Source organism: Aquarana catesbeiana, linkage group LG13 (assembly GCF_042186555.1).
Source record: "Aquarana catesbeiana isolate 2022-GZ linkage group LG13, ASM4218655v1, whole genome shotgun sequence".
In the NCBI taxonomy this organism is placed as follows: domain Eukaryota; kingdom Metazoa; phylum Chordata; class Amphibia; order Anura; family Ranidae; genus Aquarana; species Aquarana catesbeiana.
The window spans coordinates 160016385-160036913 of record NC_133336.1 but is presented as its reverse complement, the minus strand read 5'-3'; the positions used below and the strand labels follow the sequence as shown (position 1 = coordinate 160036913).

General features: G+C 44.8%; 1 protein-coding gene across 1 annotated transcript in view; it reads left to right on the top strand.

The window, feature by feature from the left end:
- The first annotated feature begins 1091 nt into the window (after positions 1-1091).
- PALS1 (protein associated with LIN7 1, MAGUK p55 family member) overlaps positions 1092-20529 on the top strand; it is a 282364-nt gene continuing 262926 nt past the window's right edge. Inside the window, exon 1 of the mRNA XM_073608605.1 lies at positions 1092-1255. The gene's annotated coding sequence lies outside the window, so the exon portion shown is untranslated. The remainder of the gene's footprint in view (positions 1256-20529) is intronic.

Below are 20529 nucleotides of genomic sequence, written 5' to 3'. Positions count from 1 at the left end.
GGTGAAAGGAAAATAAAAGAACAGCATTTTTGCTTGCACATGATTGGATAATGGAAATATGAGGGTGAGAGCAATAATTCTAGGGCCAGAATTTTGGGCTAGCTCTAAACTGATGAGTAAAGGCTTTTAAAATGTCACCTATGGACAGTTTTGTGTACCATAAGTTTTTGAGACTCCACAGGCATATGCAATTTTAAGACTTGAGGCTTCATTCACATATTCTGCGGCCGCGGCTCACAGCATGGGGTCCGGTGCATTCCTGCTCACTGATTCAGGTGCAAATTTTTGCCTGAATTTGCACCTGAATTGGACCAGAAGACGCACAGGACCCTTCTTCAATGCCTTCCATAGCCGCCCCGGAGATGGATGAAGCAGCTCCATTGAAAGCCGATCACACTTTCTTGTCATGCAATTTGGATGCTGGAAAACCTGCATCCAATTCGCATATGTGTGAACCCAGCCTGAAATTGTGATATCTACTTACTCAACACAACGCTTTTTATATCTTTTATATGTTAGAAAGAAATTGGTCCAGTATTGTACTTGTTGGCTTTAAAATACATTTAGGTGTATTTTTTCCTAAAAATAAGCGTTTGCTAAAAAAACTGTGCAAAAATTATGCAACATAAAAAAATTGCAATTACCACCATTTTATTCTTCAGGGTCTCTGCTTTCTGAAAATATTTAATTTGGTGGGGGATGCAGATTGTGACGTGTACAAAAACGAAAAAAATTGCCCCCAAGTGGTTAATGATGGTAGGTGCTGAGGGTCACCGATTTAGTAAGTTGTCCTGTTTTAAAATGCTGTGGCAGCAGCAATACAGTACTGTACAATCATATATGCATCAAGTAACTCGGTTTCAGTCCTGAGAAGAACTGTAGATCTATGCTTTCCCCAGCAGAGGGAGCGCTGTCTTGTAGCCGTTTTCACTACGCATGCGTGTTGTCAAGCTTTCCCTACGGGAGCACCCCTGATCTCTAACCGCGTTACGTCATTCCGGTTCCAACCACTAAACATGAACTAGTCTTCCCAGCCCCACAGAACACGCATGCGCGGTATCGAAACCTCACAAGGGTTTGTGAGCATGCGCAGCGTCCTTTTGCCTGGCTTTCCCCTGTTGTTCCCGCATGCGCAGTAGCTGTAGGTGAAGTCTGGGATACTCCCGCGTCACTGTCTTGACGTTCCGTGCAGGGAGAAGGAACATTATTGTACCGAAACTGCAAAAGTGACGAGACCGTCTGCTGGCTATACAAGGTACGGTCCGCGGCTGGGCTTAGGGGCAGAGGGACTTCCTCCACACAACCTGTACACAAAGGTGAAGGGGGTGTGAAGGGTGTAGTTCTACTGAGACAGCTTAATGGAACTACAAATGCCAGCATTTGCAGAGAACTGCGCCTGGCCATCGCTTACTGAGCTGGCCCAGTGTAGTGTATGAGGAGCTGTGATGTGTGGAGCTCATTGAAGTGTACAACCTGTTGCTGGAGTTCCCATTCCCGGGGATGAGCCTGTGCTGGGAGAGGCCTGTGAGGTGCCAGGAAGGGCTGTGTGAGAAGGAGGGATGGGAGCTCAGGAATCTCTCATTTATCAATACATGTCATTCATTCCCATCCTGACATTACACTGGTTATAGAGAATGGAAGGCCTCCAGGTTAGGTGGTCACAGAACTTCATTTACTAATAAGGCAGCTGCCACAATAATCCTCTTTTAGTTGTTAATTGATGTAATTGGTTAGCTGTCTGGTGACCGTGCTGCCACGTCTGCCATGTACCCAGCAGGTCTTGAGCAGAAACTCCTAAGAAATCAAAAGATCAGTGCTACACCATACTGTCACCGCTGCCTGGTGACCGTGCTGCCTAATGGCTGAGCTGCCACCGCTGCCTGGCCAACCGTACTGCCACCGCTGCCTGGCCAACCGTACTGCCACCGCTGCCTGGCCAACCGTACTGCCACCGCTGCCTGGCCAACCGTACTGCCACCGCTGCCTGGCCAACCGTGCTGCTTAGTGGCTGAGCTGCCACCGCTGCCTGGCCAACCGTACTGCCACCGCTGCCTGGCCAACCGTACTGCCACCGCTGCCTGGCCAACCGTACTGCCACCGCTGCCTGGCCAACCGTGCTGCTTAGTGGCTGAGCTGCCACCGCTGCCTGGTAGACTGTACTGCCACCGCTGCCTGGTGACTGTGCTGCCTAGTGGCTGAGCTGCCACCGCTGCCTGGTAGACCGTGCTGCCACCGCTGCCTGGTAGACCGTGCTGCCACCGCTGCCATGTACCCAGAAGGTCTTGAGCAGCAACACATAAAAAAACAAATTCAGCCCTACACTTGCTGAAAATGAAATCTGTAAGATTTAAATTGAATAGTTGGGGGGGGGGGGGGTCGCTATAATAACCTAAGGTAATACTGAGATCATTTATAGATGTTTACTGAGCAATAAATTGCCACCGTATATAATAAAATTATAAATATGTAACAATTGACAGAGAAAAGGAATTAATCTTGGAGGTATAGGTTTTATCTAGTGTCTTACTATCACAGCTGGCTGAAGCTAGTCTGCCTCTTTGAGCAGGGCTGGGGACCCAAGCTCTGCAAAACAGTTGGGGAAGGGGAAAAGAGAGGCATAAGGCCGACAATAGTTGTCAGGTTCCTGGGTGTTGTAGCTAATTGGGAACGTGTTTCGAAGGCCAAACCACGCCTCCTGCAACAGGCTTACTACACTATTGGCAGCCTGGCGCTCCCCCCCCCCCCCCCTTTACCTAACTCTTGAGCAGCAACTTTCCTGGCACCCCATGTAGAGATGTCACTTGTAGGGTAGATTAGTAACTTGGGGGTAGATTTACTAAAACTGGAAAGTGCAAACCTAGTGTAGCTGTGCATGGTAGCCAAACGGCTTCCAACTTCAGCTTGTTCAGTTAAGCTTTAACAAAAAAAACTGGAAGCTGATTGGTTTCTATGCAGAGCTGCACCAGATTTTGCACTCTCCTGATTTAGTAAATCAACCCCAAGGTGTTTAGATTAGCATGTAGTTTTTTGTTTTCTAACATCGCACTTTCTTTTACAAATCTTTTATTGGTAAATACAAAAAGAAAATTTCAGGTACCTTTGAAACTAATGTACACGTATCTTGGCATGCAAACACAGACAAGTATAACGAGATATGGTGCAAAAAAACATTCTTAGACTTCACTCACACGACTTTAAAAAACTCATGTACAAGTGTTTTTTAACCTCTTGGCGCTGATGACACACAATTATGTGGCCTCTCAGCAGGTGGGCCTTGGCGCAGAGCGACCACACATTTGTAAAAACATATTGCAGAAACAGCTGTGCTGAGAGCGCACGCCCTGCCCGCTCCCGTCACCGGCAGCTAACAGCTCCCGATCACTGCTTGCGATCAGGAGCTTTCCAATCACTTTGACAGCCAATCACGGCAGTCAAATGATCCTAAACCCTGCTCCGCCTCCCGGCATCCAAAATGCCTTAAAAGGCCAGGTGGCGCTGGCACCAAAGGGTTAATTCCAGATCTGAACACAACTGCATTGTTTTCAATGGAGTCATTGACACATGAATGCATTGCATTCATTTCCATAGCACAGAATCCAAAACTCTGCATCTTAGATCATGCGCTTTTTGCGTTTAAATGCATGTATATGCGTTTGTAAGCACATAAATTAAGTCTAAACAAAGGGGGAAAAAAAATAATTATGTATGCATACACATCTTTATGTATTTAAACGCACCTATACGCAAGTAATTTACTGATCGTTACACAGAAACGTTTCTCTTAGAAAACACGTGTAGTAACAGCAGTAACATTTTTACGGCCATGTGAACGAAGCCTACAAGTGATTCTATAGGCTCCTTTTTTTATTTCAAAGCAAAAAAAAAAAAAAGAGCATATACTTACCTGCTCTGTTCAATAATCTTACATAAAACGTTCCCTTACCTCTTCTTTTTCAGTCCCCGCCGGCGCTGTTAGCTCCTTTTTTCCTTCGGGTGCTCCCTGAGCTAGCTGTGTACTGAGGGGGCACCTGTGCAGGTGCGCTTCCCGAGCCAGACTGTGTGTGTGTCTATAGACATAGTGTGGCACAGCCACACCTCCACTGCCTTGTCACAGAATTTGAGGGAGCCTATGTCTCTTGTGAGAAGAAGAGAGTAGTGGTGCTGCAGCCAGGACAGTGATGGAGCGTAAAGCCTCGTACACACAATCGGACTTTATACAAACTTTTCGGTGGATTTCTGTACAAAGGGCGTTGGCCGAGAACTTGTTAAGCATACACACGGCAGGACTCTTTTAGGCAACAAACACAAACGTAGTGATGTATCAACGTACTGACGACGCTTCAAAATAGGACGTTCAATTCTCCGGCGCCACCCTTGAGTCAACTTCTGTATTGTTGTCTGATCTTTTGCATTGGTTGTGAGCATGCGTGTTTATACTTTGTACTAAAGTCCGATGATTTTGTGTACACACGATCGGACTTGCCGATGTCGGACTTGCCGCCAAGTTTCTGTTCACACAGCCAACATTTGTCCGATGAAAAATGAAAAAGTTTGTCCGATGGAGTGTACACACGGTCGGATGTTGCCTTTAAAACAGGTCGTTTGCATGTTTGTTGTCAAAAAGTCAGATCGTTCGTATGGGCCTTTAGAGGACTCAGTTGTGTTTAGGTATAGGGTGGGGGAAACAAGTAGTGCAGAATTTTGGAGATCCTTCCAGTGTAGCCATTAACATCAAGCAGCATATCAAAATTGCATTAGAGTATTCCTGCTTACAATGTATGTATTCTGTCTGCTTTCCGATGGACTCGAGTCTGGTCGAAAAATCCGTTCGTCTGTATACTAGTCCGACGGACAAAAAACAATGCTATTGGCTACTGGCTATGAACTTCCTTATTCTAGTCCCTTCGTATGTCGTCACGTTCAAACCGATATCCTTTCGAATTAGACTGGGCAAGTCCGGTCGTTCGAAAGTTCGTAGTAACTCCGTCGAAATTCCGTCGGAAAGACCGTCAGACCTTTGATGCTGTAAAGTCCACTCGTGTGTACACGGCATATGTGATTGTACACTGTGATTGTTTTGATCGGTACCATTCATGTTGTACATTACCCAATTTCTCTGCAAAATACAAAAATAGCTTAAAAAAGTACCGATAAAAACAAACTGTGCCGCTTTGACCAAAGATGAATAATTCTCTTTTTATGAGTATAAGCCATTTATGTACCTCCTGAAGCCTGACTGAAAAACTCTAATGCCGCGTACACACGGTCGGACTTTTCGGCTACAAAAGTCCGACAGACTTTCGACGGACTTTTGGCGGACTTGCGGCAGACTTTCTTACGAACGGACTTGCCTACATACGATCACACAAAAGTCCGACGGATTCGTACGTGATGACGTACATTGGACTAAAATAAGGAAGTTGATAGCCAGTAGCTGCCTTAGCGTGGGTTTTTGCCTGTCGGACTAGCACACAGACGAGCGGATTTCTGGGTCCGGCGTAGTTACGAAGTAAAGATTTGAAGCATGTTTCAAATCTAGGTTAATTAGATCCTGTCTAAATTGTCCCTAGTATGTACAAATGTGTGTTAGGAACCTTAGATTGTAAGCTCCTTGAGGGTAGGGACTGATGTGAATGTACAGTGTATATGTAAAGCGCTGTGTAAATTGACGGCGCTATATAAGTACCTGAAATAAATAAATAAAATCTAAAGTCCGTCAGATTTGCGGCTGGAAAAGTCCGCTGAAAGTCTGGGGAAGCCCACACACGATAGGATTGTCAGCCAGCTTTAGTCCGTCGGCGTCCGTCGGACTTTTGTAGACGAAAAGTCCGACCGTGTGTATGCGGCATAAGAGATGGCTTCATCCTATCCTGACTTGTTGCTAGGATGTTGCTACGAGAGTCCTAGCTCCTTCTTTTCACCCCCAGCATGACAGGAGCAAGCCCTTTCTCTGATTCAGACCGCTTCACATGCACTTTCTCTTTCCTGACGCAGTAGTTTTGAGCTCAGCGCTTGAGAGCTCACTACTGTTATGGTGGAAGTGAACAGTAACAACTTGGAGTCAACTAAGCAATGTCCTAGCAACAAGGCAGGACAGGATGATGTGATTCCCTGGGAGTTTTTCAGTCAGGCTGCATGAGGTACATTAATTGCCTACACCTATGGAAAGGGCAATTTTTAACTTTGGTCAAAGTTGCACAGTTTTTATCTGCAGGAATTTTTTTTTTTTCTTGTAAAGGCGAACTATGCCCCAAATGTTCTTAGGTTTCTAGGGGTTCCTCAAGCTGTGGCTGATTGGCCCTCCATCAGATGCTACCTAAGGCTGGGTTCACACTAGTGTGACACGACAGCCGTCCTACTTTGGATCCGACTTTGCCCTGCGACATGAAGCCGGCATACGTCTGACTTTCAATGAACGGGGATCCGCCTTGGATCCCCGCCAATGCCCAGCACTGTGTTTGGTATGAATCTTGAGGGGGAACTCCGCGCCAAATTTTAAATAAAAAAAAACTGGCATGGGTTCCCCCTCCAAGGGCATACCAGGCCCTTGGGTCTGGTATGGATCTTAAGGGAAACCCCCCACACCGAAAAAACGGCGTGGGGGGGTCCCCCCCAAATCCATACCAGACCCTTATCCGAGCACGCAGCCCGGTCAGGAATGGGGGTGGGGGCGAGCGAGCACCCCCCCCCCGAACCGTACCAGGCTGCATGCCCTCAACATGAGGGGGTGGGTGCTTTGGGGCAAGGGGGCGCCCTGCGGCCCCCCCCACCCCAAAGCACCTTGTCCCCATGTTGATGAGGACAAGGGCCTCTTCCCGACAACCCTGGCCGCCGTTGGTTGTCGGGGGTCTGCAAGCAGGGGGCTTATCGGAATCCGGGAGCCCCCTTTTAATAAGGGGGCCTCCAGATCCTGGCCCCCTACCCTTTTTGAATGAGTATGGGTTACATCGTACCCCTACCCATTCACCTAGGGAAAAAAGTGTCAATGAAAAAACACAGTACACAGGTTTTTAAAGTAATTTAGTAGACAGCTCAGGGGTCTTCTTCCGACTCCGGGGGTCTCTCCGGCGTGACCTCCCGGTGTCCTGATCTTCTGCCGGCTCCTCCGCTATCTTCTGCAGCTCTTTTGCTAGCGGTGGCCCGGACTTCTGCCTTCTTGTCTCCTTCCCTCTCCTTCCGATGTTGACACGACGCTCTCTCCGGCTGGAATGTTCTCTGAGCGCTCCAATGTGACTTGTATAGGCGGTGACCCCGCCCCCTTATGCCGTCACAGTCCCTGGGCATGCTGGGACTGTGACGTTTTAGGGGTCATGGTCACCGGGTGATGTTGACCACGCCCCTTTATGACGGCACAGTCCCAGCATGCCCCGGGACAGTGACCTCATAAGGGGGCAAGGTCACGCCTATATAAGTCCATTGCGGAACGCTCAGAGAGCATTCCAGCTGGAGAGAGCGTCGTGTCAACATGGGAAGAAGACAAGAAGGCAGAAGTCCGGGCCGTCGCTAGCAAAAGAGTTGCAGAAGATAGTGGAGGAGCCGGCAGAAGATCAGGACACCGGGAGGAGACGCCGGAGAGACCCCCGAAGTCGGAAGAAGACCCCGGAGCTGCCTAATAAATTCCTTTAAAAACCAGTGTACTGGGTTTTTTCATTGACACTTTTTTCCCTAGGTGAATGGGTAGGGGTACAATGTACCCCATACTCATTCACAAAGGGTGGGGGGCCGGGATCTGGGGGCCCCCTTATTAAAGGGGGCTCCCGGATTCCGATAAGCCCCCCCGCCCGCAGACCCCGACAACCAATGGCCAGGGTTGTCGGGAAGAGGCCCTTGTCCTTATCAACATGGGGACAAGGTGCTTTGGGGTGGGGGGGCCCGCCGGGCGCCCCGCCCTGCCCTGCCCCAAAGCACCCACCCCCCCATGTTAAGGGCATGCGGCCTGGTATGGTTCAGGAGGAGGGGGGGGCGCTCGCTCGTCCCCACCCCAATTCCTGACCGGCCGGGCTGCGTGCTCTGATAAGGGTCTGGTATGGATTTGGGGGGGACCCCAACGCCGTTTTTTTTCAGCGTATGGGGTTCCCCTTAAGGTCCATACCAGACCCAAGGGCCTGGTATGCTCTTGGTGGGGGAACCAATGCCGTTTTTTTATTTAAAATTTGGCGCAGAGTTCCCCCTCAAGATCATCTGGGCACAAGTCGCATGCCGAAGTCGGATAATGCAAGACGGCGATCCGACTTCAATGATAGTCAATGGGCTGAAGTAGGATCAAAGTTGGACCAAAGTAGTACAGGGAGCATTTCTAAAGTCGGAACGACTTGTGTTGGATCAGTTAGGACAGCTCCCATAGGGAAACATTGAATTTCACACGTCATGCGACATGAGCTCCCAATGTCGGAGCGTTTGTCGGACCAGCGTGAACCCAGCCTAAATGGGCCTGGGTCCAACACCACACAGCAGACACCAATTAAATAATTAAGCTGTTCTCAGTAGTGGTATTCTGCCCCATTGTAAAGCTCTCTACACGTTACAATTGGGGCCGGTTCACACTACTGTGATGCAGGAACCCTGCAAATCCACTGCGGGTTCCACATCGCATGTTTCCCAGCGGCAGTTCACACTGCTGAGAGTGTCAGGTAAAAGTTAATGACCCCCCCTCCCCCCAAATCAGTTTGCATATCGCAGTGCGATCTGAAAACTTGGACAGGTATCGGATTACATGGGTGTGAACACCCATGCGATCCGATTCTGCTGCGGACAAAAAAAAAGGGCCCTGTGCGAGTTTGATGCGAATTCAGCCATACGATCCTTATGGCTGAAATTGCATCGCATAGAGATCGCATGTGACTTTTCACTGCAGTGCGGTGCGAATCACATCCGATCTCTGACATCACACCAGTGTGAACTGGCCCTCAGTGATGAGCTCAGGCATGCTTGGAGTCCAAAACTGTCTGAGCTGTCACGGCAGATAGCCAATCATAAGAGTCAGAGGCATTCCCTGCCCTGCAGCCGTGTACCTTTATATACATGTGGCTGCTGGACTTGGGAATGTCTCCACTGCTTATGATTGACTGTCTGCAGTGACAGCTTCCTGGCGGGATAGGTGGGTTCAAACTTGTGTCCGAACACACCTGAGCTCATTCCTAGTTGGTCTGTACAATCTCCTGTTAGATCTACCAATCACTATGTAGAACAGGGGCCTTCCTGATTGAATAGCTTAGGTAGAGCCTCATTTTACTGTATAGTGACCCTAAAGCTGATGCAGGCTGAATGGAAAAAAAAAGAAAGTTTCCTCCATCCTCCCACTGCAGCTATTGTATTTTGATTCCCAAACTGCAGCTGATAATTTTCCACGACTTCCTCATTTTTTTCAGTCAAAGGGTGTCGGACAAGAGGCGGCCCACAGGGCCACCCAATGAGTGAAATTCACACAGTGTATGTCCAGCCTAAGGGACAATCTTTCCACTGATCTCCAATGTAGGGGCGTTCTTCCCACTGTCCCCTAGTAAATACATTATAGCAGAGGTTCCCTGAGACCTTAAAATTATTTCCTAGGTCCCTTTTTGGGTTGAAAAGGCTGAGAGAGACTTTAGAATGTTCAGACAAAAATAGAAAACCTCCATTTATATTGTGCAAAGGTATTATTCAAAATGTATGTTTCTGTTAAAGTGTTACTAAAGACATTATTATTATTATTTTTTTTTTTTTTTTTTATCAACCACTTCAGCCCTGAAAGAACTTACCCCCTTCCTGACCAGAGCACTTTTTGCGATTCGGCACTGTGTCGCTTTAACTGACAATTGCGCGGTCGTGTGACGTTGTACCCAAACAAAATTGATGTCTTTTTTTTTTTTTTTTCCCACAAATAGAGCTTTCTTTTGGTGGTATTTGTCTCTGCGGTTTTTATTTTTGTGCTATAAACAAAAAAGTTACAGTTTTGAAAAAAACGCATTATTTTGTACTTTTTGCTATAATATCCCCATTTTTTTTTTTTTTTTTTTAAAAGCTAATTTTTTCTTAGTCTAGGCTGATATGTATTCTTCTACATATTTTTGGTAAAAAAAAAATCACAATAAGCATATATTACATAGGTTGAAAAAAGACACAAGTCCATCCAGTTCAACCTTAAAAACAATAAATAAAATAAAAAATATCGTACAATCCAATATACCCAATTTTATACCCACAGTTGATCCAGAGGAAGGCAAAAAACCCCAGCAGAGCATGCTCCAATTTGCTACAGCAGGGGAAAAAAATTCCTTCCTGATCCCCCAAGAGGCAATTGGATTTTCCCTGGATCAACTTTACCTATAAATGTTAGTACCCAGGTATATTATGTACATTTAGGAAAGTATCCAGGCCTTTCTTAAAGCATTCTACTGAGCTGGCCATAACCACCTCTGGAGGGAGTCTATTCCACATTTTCACAGCTCTTACTGTGAAGAAACCTTTGTGTATTTGGAGATGAAATCTCTTTTTCACTAGACGTAAAGCGTGCCCCCGTGTCCTCTGGGTTGACCGTAAAGAGAATAACTCAACACCAAGTTCACTATATAGACCCTTTATATATTTGAACATGTTGATCATAACCCCCCTTATTCTCCTCTCAAGAGCGAATACATTCAGTTCCTCCAATCTTTCCTCATAGTTGAGCTCCTATATTGATTGGTTTGCACAAAAGTTATAGCGTCTACAAAATAGGGGATCGATTTATAGCATTTTTATTATAATTTTTTTTTTTTTTACTAGTAATGGCGGCGATCTGCGTTTTTTTTTTTTTTTTATCGTGACTGCGACCTTATGACGGGCACATTTTGGGACCATTGGCATTAATACAGCGATCAATGCTAAAAAAAAAAAGCATTGATTACTGTAAAAATGTCACTGGCAGTGAAGGGGTTAACACTAGGGGGCGATCAAGGGGTTAACTGTGTTCCCTGGGAGGTGATTCTAACTGAAGGGGGAGGGGACTGACTAGAGGAAGTGACGGATCGTGGTTTCTAGCTAATAGGATCACACAATCTGTCACTCCTGTCAGAACAGAACAGGGAAGTGTGTGTTTACACACACTCGTCCCTGTTCTGTGTCTCCTGGTCACGATCACTCGTGGCCAGCGGTCATTGCGACTGTCTGCCACAAGCATCGGCACCCCTGCTGTGAAGCTGGCATGCGCCTGTAATCCCCACCCAGAGAGCTGACGTATAGCTATGACGGCTCGTGCAGGGGAGCCAACCTGTCGCAGTATAACTGCGGCGGTTGGTTGGGAAGCGGTTAAAATAACAGACATGTTATACTAGGGTGAATTTGATTTAAGTCACTAGTAAAAAGGCTTGATTTAAATCATATTTTTTAAGGAGCAACTGTCTTCACTGTCCTGCAGCGACTCCTCCTCTGACCCGCTGTTGACTCACCAAAAGTCTCATTCACTTTAATAGGAAAGCTGGTGATGTGGCAGTGACACAACAAGGTGAGGGAGGTGGCGGCAGCATGTGAGTGGATGCCCGCTAACAGGCACTGCCATGATGGATCTGAAGTGACAGATGCTCTTTAAATGTAAGGACTTATTCTTGCTGGTAGTTAGAATCTTTAATATTTACAAATAAAATGAAAGTTTCCTATTTGTAATAAGAGGCTGTCAGGTTGGTAAAACAGCGATATCAGAACCGATTCAATCATACAGTTTGTAGTGTACATAGATTTGCAAAACAATGGGATAAAGGAATTTTCCTGAACGTTGGTTTATCTCGTGGTTACTGTGACATTGGGGTTGATTTACTAAAGGCAAATCCACTTTGCACTACAAGTGCACTTGGAAGTGTAGTTGCTGATCTGAGGGTAAGATCTGAAATGAGGAGAAGCATTGCTGATTTTATCCAATCATGTAAAAGCAAAAATGCTGTTTTTATTTTCCTTGCATGTCCCCCTCAGATCTACAGCAACTGCACTTCCAAGTGCACTTGTAGTGCAAAGTGGATTTGCCTTTAGTAAATCAACCCCAATGTCACAGTAACCATAAGATAAACCAAAGTTCAGGAATGTTCCTTTTATATAAATATTGTAGTGCAAAGTGGATTTGCCTTTCGTAAATAACCCCCGTTGTGTGAATGCATCAATACAGTGCATGTTATCTCAGCTTGCAGAGCTTGGATTCATTGAATGAGTTTACCAAAAATGTAAATATTGCAGAATATACAGCCTCATGCTACGTAACTAAGCTCCATTTCATGCTGAATACACTAAATTATTAATGTATCCTAAATAGAAAACTATCTTTAGACTTTTGCGCCAAAAGCATTTTATTAAAATAAATTTGATAAACATCAAAAAAATTGATTTAAATAAAAAAAAATCAGATTTTTAAATCCAAAAAATCAGATTAAAAAAAAAAAAAAAATCATTGATTTATATCCACCTGCTCTATGCAGTCCTGATCCTCTTCTTCTCTGCCCCCCCAGCAGTGATCCTGGTGCCTCCTCCTCTTCTTCGTGTGTCCCCATATTAAACAGCTTGGTATGGAGGCACACCGTGTCTGCATGCTCTCAAGCTGTGTTCCATTAGTTGTATCGCCCCCTCACTTCCCTTGATACTTACCTGAATCCTGTCTCAATCCATTGCTGTTACAGTTTCTCCCTCTCAGCTCAGAGGCAGCAGCTCCTGCTGCTATCAATGAAATCCTGACCACAGGTGTCCCACCATAGAAAGCATCTTCCTATGGTGGGACACACAGAAGAGGAGGAGCCGAGAGCACTGGCAGGGGATCCCAGAAGAGGAGGTTTCGGGTTGCTCTGTGTAATACCATTTCCCAGAGCAGGCAAATATAACATGTTTATTATTTTATAAAAAAAAAATGCAACCACTTTAATAGTATCTGAAATACCTTTTAAAAATCAAGCTTTCATATCACTTTAGTTTCCTGTAATTAGCTGCCTATGCTGAATTTTCAAGCAGTATTCTCAGCCATGCCTGAGTTCTCCCTGTTGGACTAAAGAACACTTCAAATCTCCATGACAAAGGTGTTCTGGAGTCCAACAGGGAAGAACACATGTACTCTATATGGAGGTATCGAGTATCTCCGATTTGCATGGTTGCTGCCACTAAGATATTAAAGTGGTTGTAAATCAAGCTGAACAAAGCATATAATGTGTACGTGCCTCAGTCTATAGCAGTGTGTGTCCTTTCTTCTATTTGACAGTTTTCCAGACACCAGGTAATCCTTTGAGAAGGCACCACCCCCTCACCCCCCCAACACACAGCAGGTGATTGACAGCCTCAGCTGTGCAGCCAGTGAGACTGCATAGAGGGGGGTGTGTCCCTTCCTTCCACTCAGACTACACTAAGCTCTGTGCGCCATGCTGTGCAGTATGTGACATCAGATCTCTGTCCTTCTACCTCCTGGAAGCTGAGAATTATCTTAACTAATTACTTTGGAAATATGTGGAAGAGAGAAGGCCACGGATAAACAGGTTTCTTATCACTTTAACCACTTCAATAACACGGCATAGCAGAAATATATCTACAGCACGGCTCTTTTCTGGGAGGGCGTCCATGGACGTCCTCCCAGAACACGCCTCAGATGTGCTCTGTGATCACTGTGTCCTTCGGAGACAGCTGATCACAGATTGAGGTAAAGGGCCAATCACAGCAGCCCTTTATCATGTGATCAGATGTGTCCAATAACAGCTGATCACATGTTAACGCACTTGCTGGTTATCGGCGTTCCTTTCCTCACGTGCTGTCAAAGCATGAGGAAAGGGGAGTCGGTAACCAGCAAGTGTGATGGGAAATTTACACAGGTAATCGGGACACTTTTAATCGGTGCCGCCTTGTCAGTGCCTATAAGTGCAGCCTTACCAGTGTCCATCAGTGAAGAAGAAAACATTACTTATTTGCTAAATGTTATAATAGAAACTAAGAAAAACGTTTTAGTTTTTTTTTCAAAATTTTCAGTATTTTTTCATTTCATTTCGTTTAGCAAAAAAAAAAAAAAACCCCAGTGGTGATTAAATATCGCCAAAAGAGAGCTCTATTTGTGTGAAAAAGAATGATAAAAATTTCATATGAGTACAGTGCGTGACCATGCAGTTGTCATTCAAAACGCGATGGCGCCGAAAGCTGAAAATTGGCCTGGGCAAGAATTGACTGAAAGTGCCCAGTATTGAAGTGGTTAAAACTGTTAACCTGAAAGTTCTAAGAACTGAGTGCTTTTCTGTCCATTCAGCACAGGGAAGATCAATAAAAGGGAGATCTGCAACCTTCTGCCACTGCCCATCATGAATCCCCCTCCAGCAGTCATGGGATAACAGAGGAGCCAGGCAAACACTGAAGGAGAAGCAGAAAAAAACATTTTTTTATGTTAATGTACGTTTTTCTTATAGTTAGTGGGCTTAAGTCGGCATTTTGTTTTTAACTGCATGTAAAAATTTGGAGCAGGATGGAGCATTTTTTTTTTTTTTCAAACAAATTAATTTCTAACTCTGTGTTTTTAATTCGGGAAGATCCATTCACTCCAAAATCAGATTTTAAAAGCAAACGTTCTAAAGTACTTCGGAACAACATTCGTCGTGTCATCGAATGTACTGATGGAAATTTACATACAAATGTGTAACTGATTTTTATCCTGTACAATTTTTAAAGTGGAGTTCCAGTCATATATTTGTTTATTAACCACTTAAGCCCTGGACCATTTGGCTGGCCAAAGACCAGAGCACTTTTTGCAATTCGACACTGCGTCATTTTAACTGACAATTGCGCGGTCGTGCGACGTGGCTCCCAAAGAAAATTGACGTCCTTTTTTTTTTTTCCCCACAGAGCTTTATTTTGGTGGTATTTGATCACCTCTGCGGTTTTTATTTTTTGCGCTATAAACAAAAAGAGCGACAATTGTGAAAAAAAAAAAAGCAATAATTTTTACTTTTTGCTATCATAAATATCCCCAAAAAATATATAAACTTTTTTTTTTTCCCTCAGTTTAGGCCGATACGTATTCTTCTACATATTTTTGGTAAAAAAAAATCGCAATAAGCGTTTGATTGGTTGGCGCAAAAGTTATAGCAGCTACAAAATAGGGGATAGTTTTATGGCATTTTTATTAATTTTTTTTTTTTACTAGTAATGGCGGTGATCAGCGTTTTTTATCATGACTGCGACATTATGGCGGACAGATTGGACACTTTTGGTGCTATTTTGGGACCATTCACATTTATACAGCGATCAGTGCAATTAAAAATGCATTGATTACTGTGTAAATGTTACTGGCAGTGAAGGTGTTAACCAGGAGGGGCGCTGCAGGGGTTAAGTGTGTCCTAGGGATGTGTTCTAACTGTGGGGGGGGGGATGGGCTACGTGTGACACGACACTGATCACTGCTCCCGATCACAGGGAGCGGTGATCAGTGTCCTTGTCACTAGGCAGAACGGGGAAATGCTTGTTTACATCAGCATTTCCCCGTTCTTCCTCTCCATGAGATGATCGCGGGTATCCCCGCGGACATCGAGTCCGCGGGACCCGCGATCACACTCGCTGCTGGCGGCACGCACGTGACCACATGGCGGCAAATTTAAAGGGACATACCTGTACGCCCATTTGCCTGTCCATGCCATTCTGTCAACATATATGTACATGCGGCGGTCGGCAAGTGGTTAAAAGTCAGCAGCTACAAAGCTGCTGACTTTAAATAAACATCCACTCACCTGTTCCACGATCCAGCGATAAAGCACAAGTTCCACTTTTGGGTGGAGCTTCACTTTAAGCAGGGAAGTTCTGCATCATACTGTATTGATGAGGATTATTTTATGTTTCACATTCTTTGCTTAACCTTTTCAGCCCCGGAAGGTTTACCCCCCTTCATTTCCAGGCCATTTCTTGCAGTATGGCACTGCATTTTAACTGACAATTGCGTGGTTGTGCGAGACTATACCTAATTAAAATTTATATACTTTTTCCCCACACAAATAGAGCTTTCTTCTGGCGGTATTTGATCACCTCTGTGGGTTTTATTTTTTGAGCTATGACCAAAAAAAAAGCCGACAATTTTGAAAAAAAAAACAATATTTTATACTTTATGCTATAAAACATACCCAATAAAAAAATGTGAAAAATCTAATTTATTCATCAACTTAGGCCAATATGTATTCTGCTACATGTTTTTGGTAAAAATAATCCCTATAAGCATATATTAATTGGTTTGGGCAAAAGTCATAGCGTCTACAAACTATGGGATATATTTATGTAATTTTTATTATTTTTTATTGTTTTTTCTAGTAATAATGGTGATCAGCGGTTTTTTTTTTTTTTTTTTTGGCGTTGGGGGTGTCGGCGGTAAAGCGGCCGAAAAAGGGTTAAAACTGGCCACTTGCCGTGGTTCGGCGCCGCTGCCCATTGATATCAATAAGCAGGGGCGCTTTAGGAGTGGTGTATACACCGCTCCTACAGCGCTGCAAAAGATGCAGCTTGAGGGACTTTTTTTACCGTCCTGCTAGCGCACCGCTCCAGTATGAAAGCCCTTGGGGTTTCACAATGGAGTGAGATGAGAGACTCTTTCAAGGCACTTTGCAGGTGCTATTTTTAGCGTTATAGCCATAGTCGGGGGGGATAAAGATAGGTTAAGGAGCTCATGGAGGATGTTACAAGGTGGCAGAAAAAAACAGTAAGAAAAGATTTTAAGAAAAATAGATTACAGGTCCAATAGATAGTGGTTATTAATGGATTGTTTTGGCGAATAAGGATATTGTTTAGTGCCACTATAGTGATTTAAATCACTTGCTGACCAGCCAACCATAATTTTACTGCTGGCTTTCCCAACCACCGCAACATACCTGTATGTTGGGGGTGCACATACGCAGGGGTGCGCAGAGGTACAAACTGCAAGTGCTGTGTCTGGACACAGCGTTTTGTGATGCTCGGTATGTCACCCATGCAACACTCCTGTGAGGTCTGGAAGTCCAGAGCAGGAACCAGCAACATTGAAAGCTATAAACTGTATGTGCTAGAGTAATCATTTTAACGCTTTGCTGAGGAATGTTTGTTTTGTTGTGCTCAAAGGTGTTAAGCTAAAAAAAAGAGAAAAAATGCCAAAAATGGTTACTACCTTAAAAAATAATTTTTTTGGGGTACAGCTTTAGTCATATAACTTAACTGTAGTGAAGTGAATTCCGCATCCTGCAGATGACTTCTTTGTGTAGAAATCATTTGTAGGGCTGCAACTAACGGTTATTTTCATAATCCATTAGTTGGCCGATTATTGTTTCGATTAATCGGTTAATAACCTTAAAAGTGTGGTGTATAATTTAGTTAAAGGGGGGTTCCGGCCGAGTTTTTTTTTTTTTTTTTTTTAAGCTTGTAGCTGCTGACTTTTAATAAGGACACTTACCTGTCCAGCGAGCCCGCGATGTCGGCCCCCCCCCCGAGGCCGATCCGTCCATCGCATCCATCCTAACTAAGGGAAACAGGCAGTGGAGCCTTGTGGCTTCACTGCCAGTTTCCTGCTGCGCATGCGCGAGCGGCGTGGCGCTCTGTGAATGGCCCCGTTGTTTCCTGGGACACACACGTCCCAGAAGGCAACGGGGCCGTTCACCTTAGGAGGAGGAAGTGCCGCGGAATAGGAAGAGGCAGATTAGGAAGATTGCCTAGCAACAGGGGTTTCAGGTAAGTAAAAATTATTATTATTATTTTTTTTTTTAATGAATTTTAATGCCATTTCCTTTTTTAGGGTGGACCTCCACTTTAATATGTAAAGTTTAAAAAAAAAAGCCAATTTATTCTTAAATATCTCTATGCAGTGGTAAATATAAACAACCAACTATATGGTTAGGGAGCAAAACATTGAATCCACTCTGAGAATAACAGACAGAAAAGATATACTGTATATACACTATTAGAAGAGAAATACTGTTTTTTTGGTCAATTTGTTGTTGGGCAGATTAAAAAAATACAAATTGCTGCAAAAAAAGCACCGTTTTGCAAAAAAAAAAAAAAAAAAAAAAGTCCCTGACCCTTTCCAAATACGCAGCAGCTGAAAAAAAGCATCGATGGGAACGTGTCCCATAGGAAACCATGTTAAATGAACTGTGTGTTTCTGCAAAAAGCACCAAAAAACACATAGATGTGAACCAGATCTAAGACGTTTAGTAACATAATGGGGTTAAAAAAAAACTAAAATGAGCCCTTTATAGTACAAAAAAAGCAAATAATCGCTACTGTAAGGGGTTCATTTTTTTTTAACGGTAGAACTGTGAAAGTAATATTTACAGTGGCGATTATTTGCTCTCTTTGTACAATAAAGGGCTCATATTACTTTTTTAACTCCATTATGTTACTGGCCGATTAATCAATTTATGAAAATAGTAATCGATTAATTTCATAATCGATTAGTTGTCGATTAATCGATTAGTTGTTTCAGCCCTAATCATTTGTTCAGAGAAGCTGGATTCTCTTTAGAGCCCTGAACTTCCAGTACTGCATGGGTTAACAGACTTGGGTCTCAGGCTCACCATACCTGCTAGTCTGATCCTTCAGTTTCTGTACAGGCTAGCAAACCTATGTAATACAGCCTACCTAAACTATCCAATTTACTGTGTATCCGATCAGACAGGCCCTTGCACTGCAAACTTTTTGGTAGACCTAAAGGAGATTGTGCAGCCAGATTGTAACATATGTAATGAGCTTAAAGGGGTTGTAAAGGTAAATTTTTTTTCACCTTAATGCATTCTATGCATTAAGGTGAAAAAACTTTTGACAGTACCGCCGCCCCCAGCCCCCCCCGTTTTACTTACCTGACGCCTCGAATCTTCGCTGCTCGTGCTCGTCATCTTCATTGCAGCTCAGCCTGGTCGCTGATTGGCTGCAGTGGATGGATTGAAAGCAGCGCAGCCATTGGCTCGCGCTGCTGTCAATCACATCCGATGACGCGGCGCGCCGGGGGGCGGGGGCCGAGTGATACAGCGAGCGGCTATAGCCGCCGGCTGTATCACGGGAGCGCGCCCGCAAGCACTCACCACCGTGCGAGGGAGCTCGCATGAAGGTGGTAAATGCTTGCGGGGAGGAGCTGAAACAGCCGCCGAGGGACCCCAGAAGACCAGGTTCGGGGCCACTCTGTGCAGAACGAGCTGCACAGTGAAGGTAAGTATAACATGTTTGTTATTTAAAAAAAAAAAAAATAATAACTTTACAACCCCTTTAACATTGAAGTACAATGAAAGTCCTGATGGCAGCCCACCCCTTTCCGTCCTCTCCTCCATTCACAGCACTCCTTGCATTGTATGTTCACAGACTACAACAATGTGAATAGGGAAGAGGCCAGTAGATAACCGTATCCCCTCCCCTACTCAAACATGTTATGTTCTCTGAATGCAAGGCGTGTTGTGAATCACAGAAATCTATTGTGTGGATGCAAGATCCTACATGCAGTAATGGTGTGATTCATCATGCCACACAGTTAGTGATTTGTAAAGGAAAATATTTTATTTTTAAAAAAATAACAAACATGTCATACTTGCCTGCTCTGTGCAGTGGTTTTGCAGAACAGGCCCGATGTGCGGCCGACCAGTTTCTTCTCTTCTACTGTTAGGCTTGTGATGAACAGGGCCACCACTTGCTAGCATGCAGTGGAGGTGATACAGGTGGAAACCAACCTAGAGCGGTGATTATCTTTTATTCATCCTAACCCTCCTCTTCTCGGGTCCCTTGACGGTGCTCTGGGCCCCTTCCGCTTGTCAAATGCCCACACAGTAAGCAGCTTGCTGTGGGAGCACTCGTAAGTGCTTGCTTCCGAGCTGACTCTCTTCATCCATAAGACACAGAGAGCATGGCTCAGCCCCGCCCCTGCTCTGGCCTCACTGGCAGTGATTGACAGCAGCTGAAGCCAATGGCTCCTCCTGCTGCATCTCAGCCAATCAGGAGGGAGAGACCTGGAAGACCCTCAGTTCTCATGCACATTGCTGGACCGAGACCGGGCTTTAGGTAAGTATTAGGGAGGCTGAGGGGGGAGCTGCACACTGAAGGTTGCTATGCATGAAGGTAAAAAACCTTCAGCCTTTACAACGACTTTAAGGGTTGCTTAGCAGTTTAACTTTTTTCCTCCTAAATCTTTGGGACTGCTTTTGGACCTTTTTCCGAGTGAAAGTTGGTTCTGGATTTTGCAGTAAAATCCTGTTCTCTAGTAGTCCATTGGGGACACACATGCACTTCACTATGTGGGCTTTGCATTTGAATATGCCTAGTGTCCATCCTCCTCGAGGCAGGTGCATATAAGCCCAAAGGTCAATGTCCTGCCCCCCCCCCCCAACTTAATAATTGTACATTCACACTTGCAAATGCACCATGTCTGCAATCATCTGAGAACCCCAGTGGGGGTCCCCGCAATTAGTTACGAGTAGGCAGCCCAATTGACAGCAGTGGGAAGCTGTCAGTTCTCGCAACTGATCGCAGACATAAAATGCATTCGGGTAAAAAACCTTCTGCCTTTAAAACCTCTTTAAAGCAGAGTTCCACCCAGCAATGGAACTTCCTCGCATCTGGTTCCTCCCCCACCACCAGTGT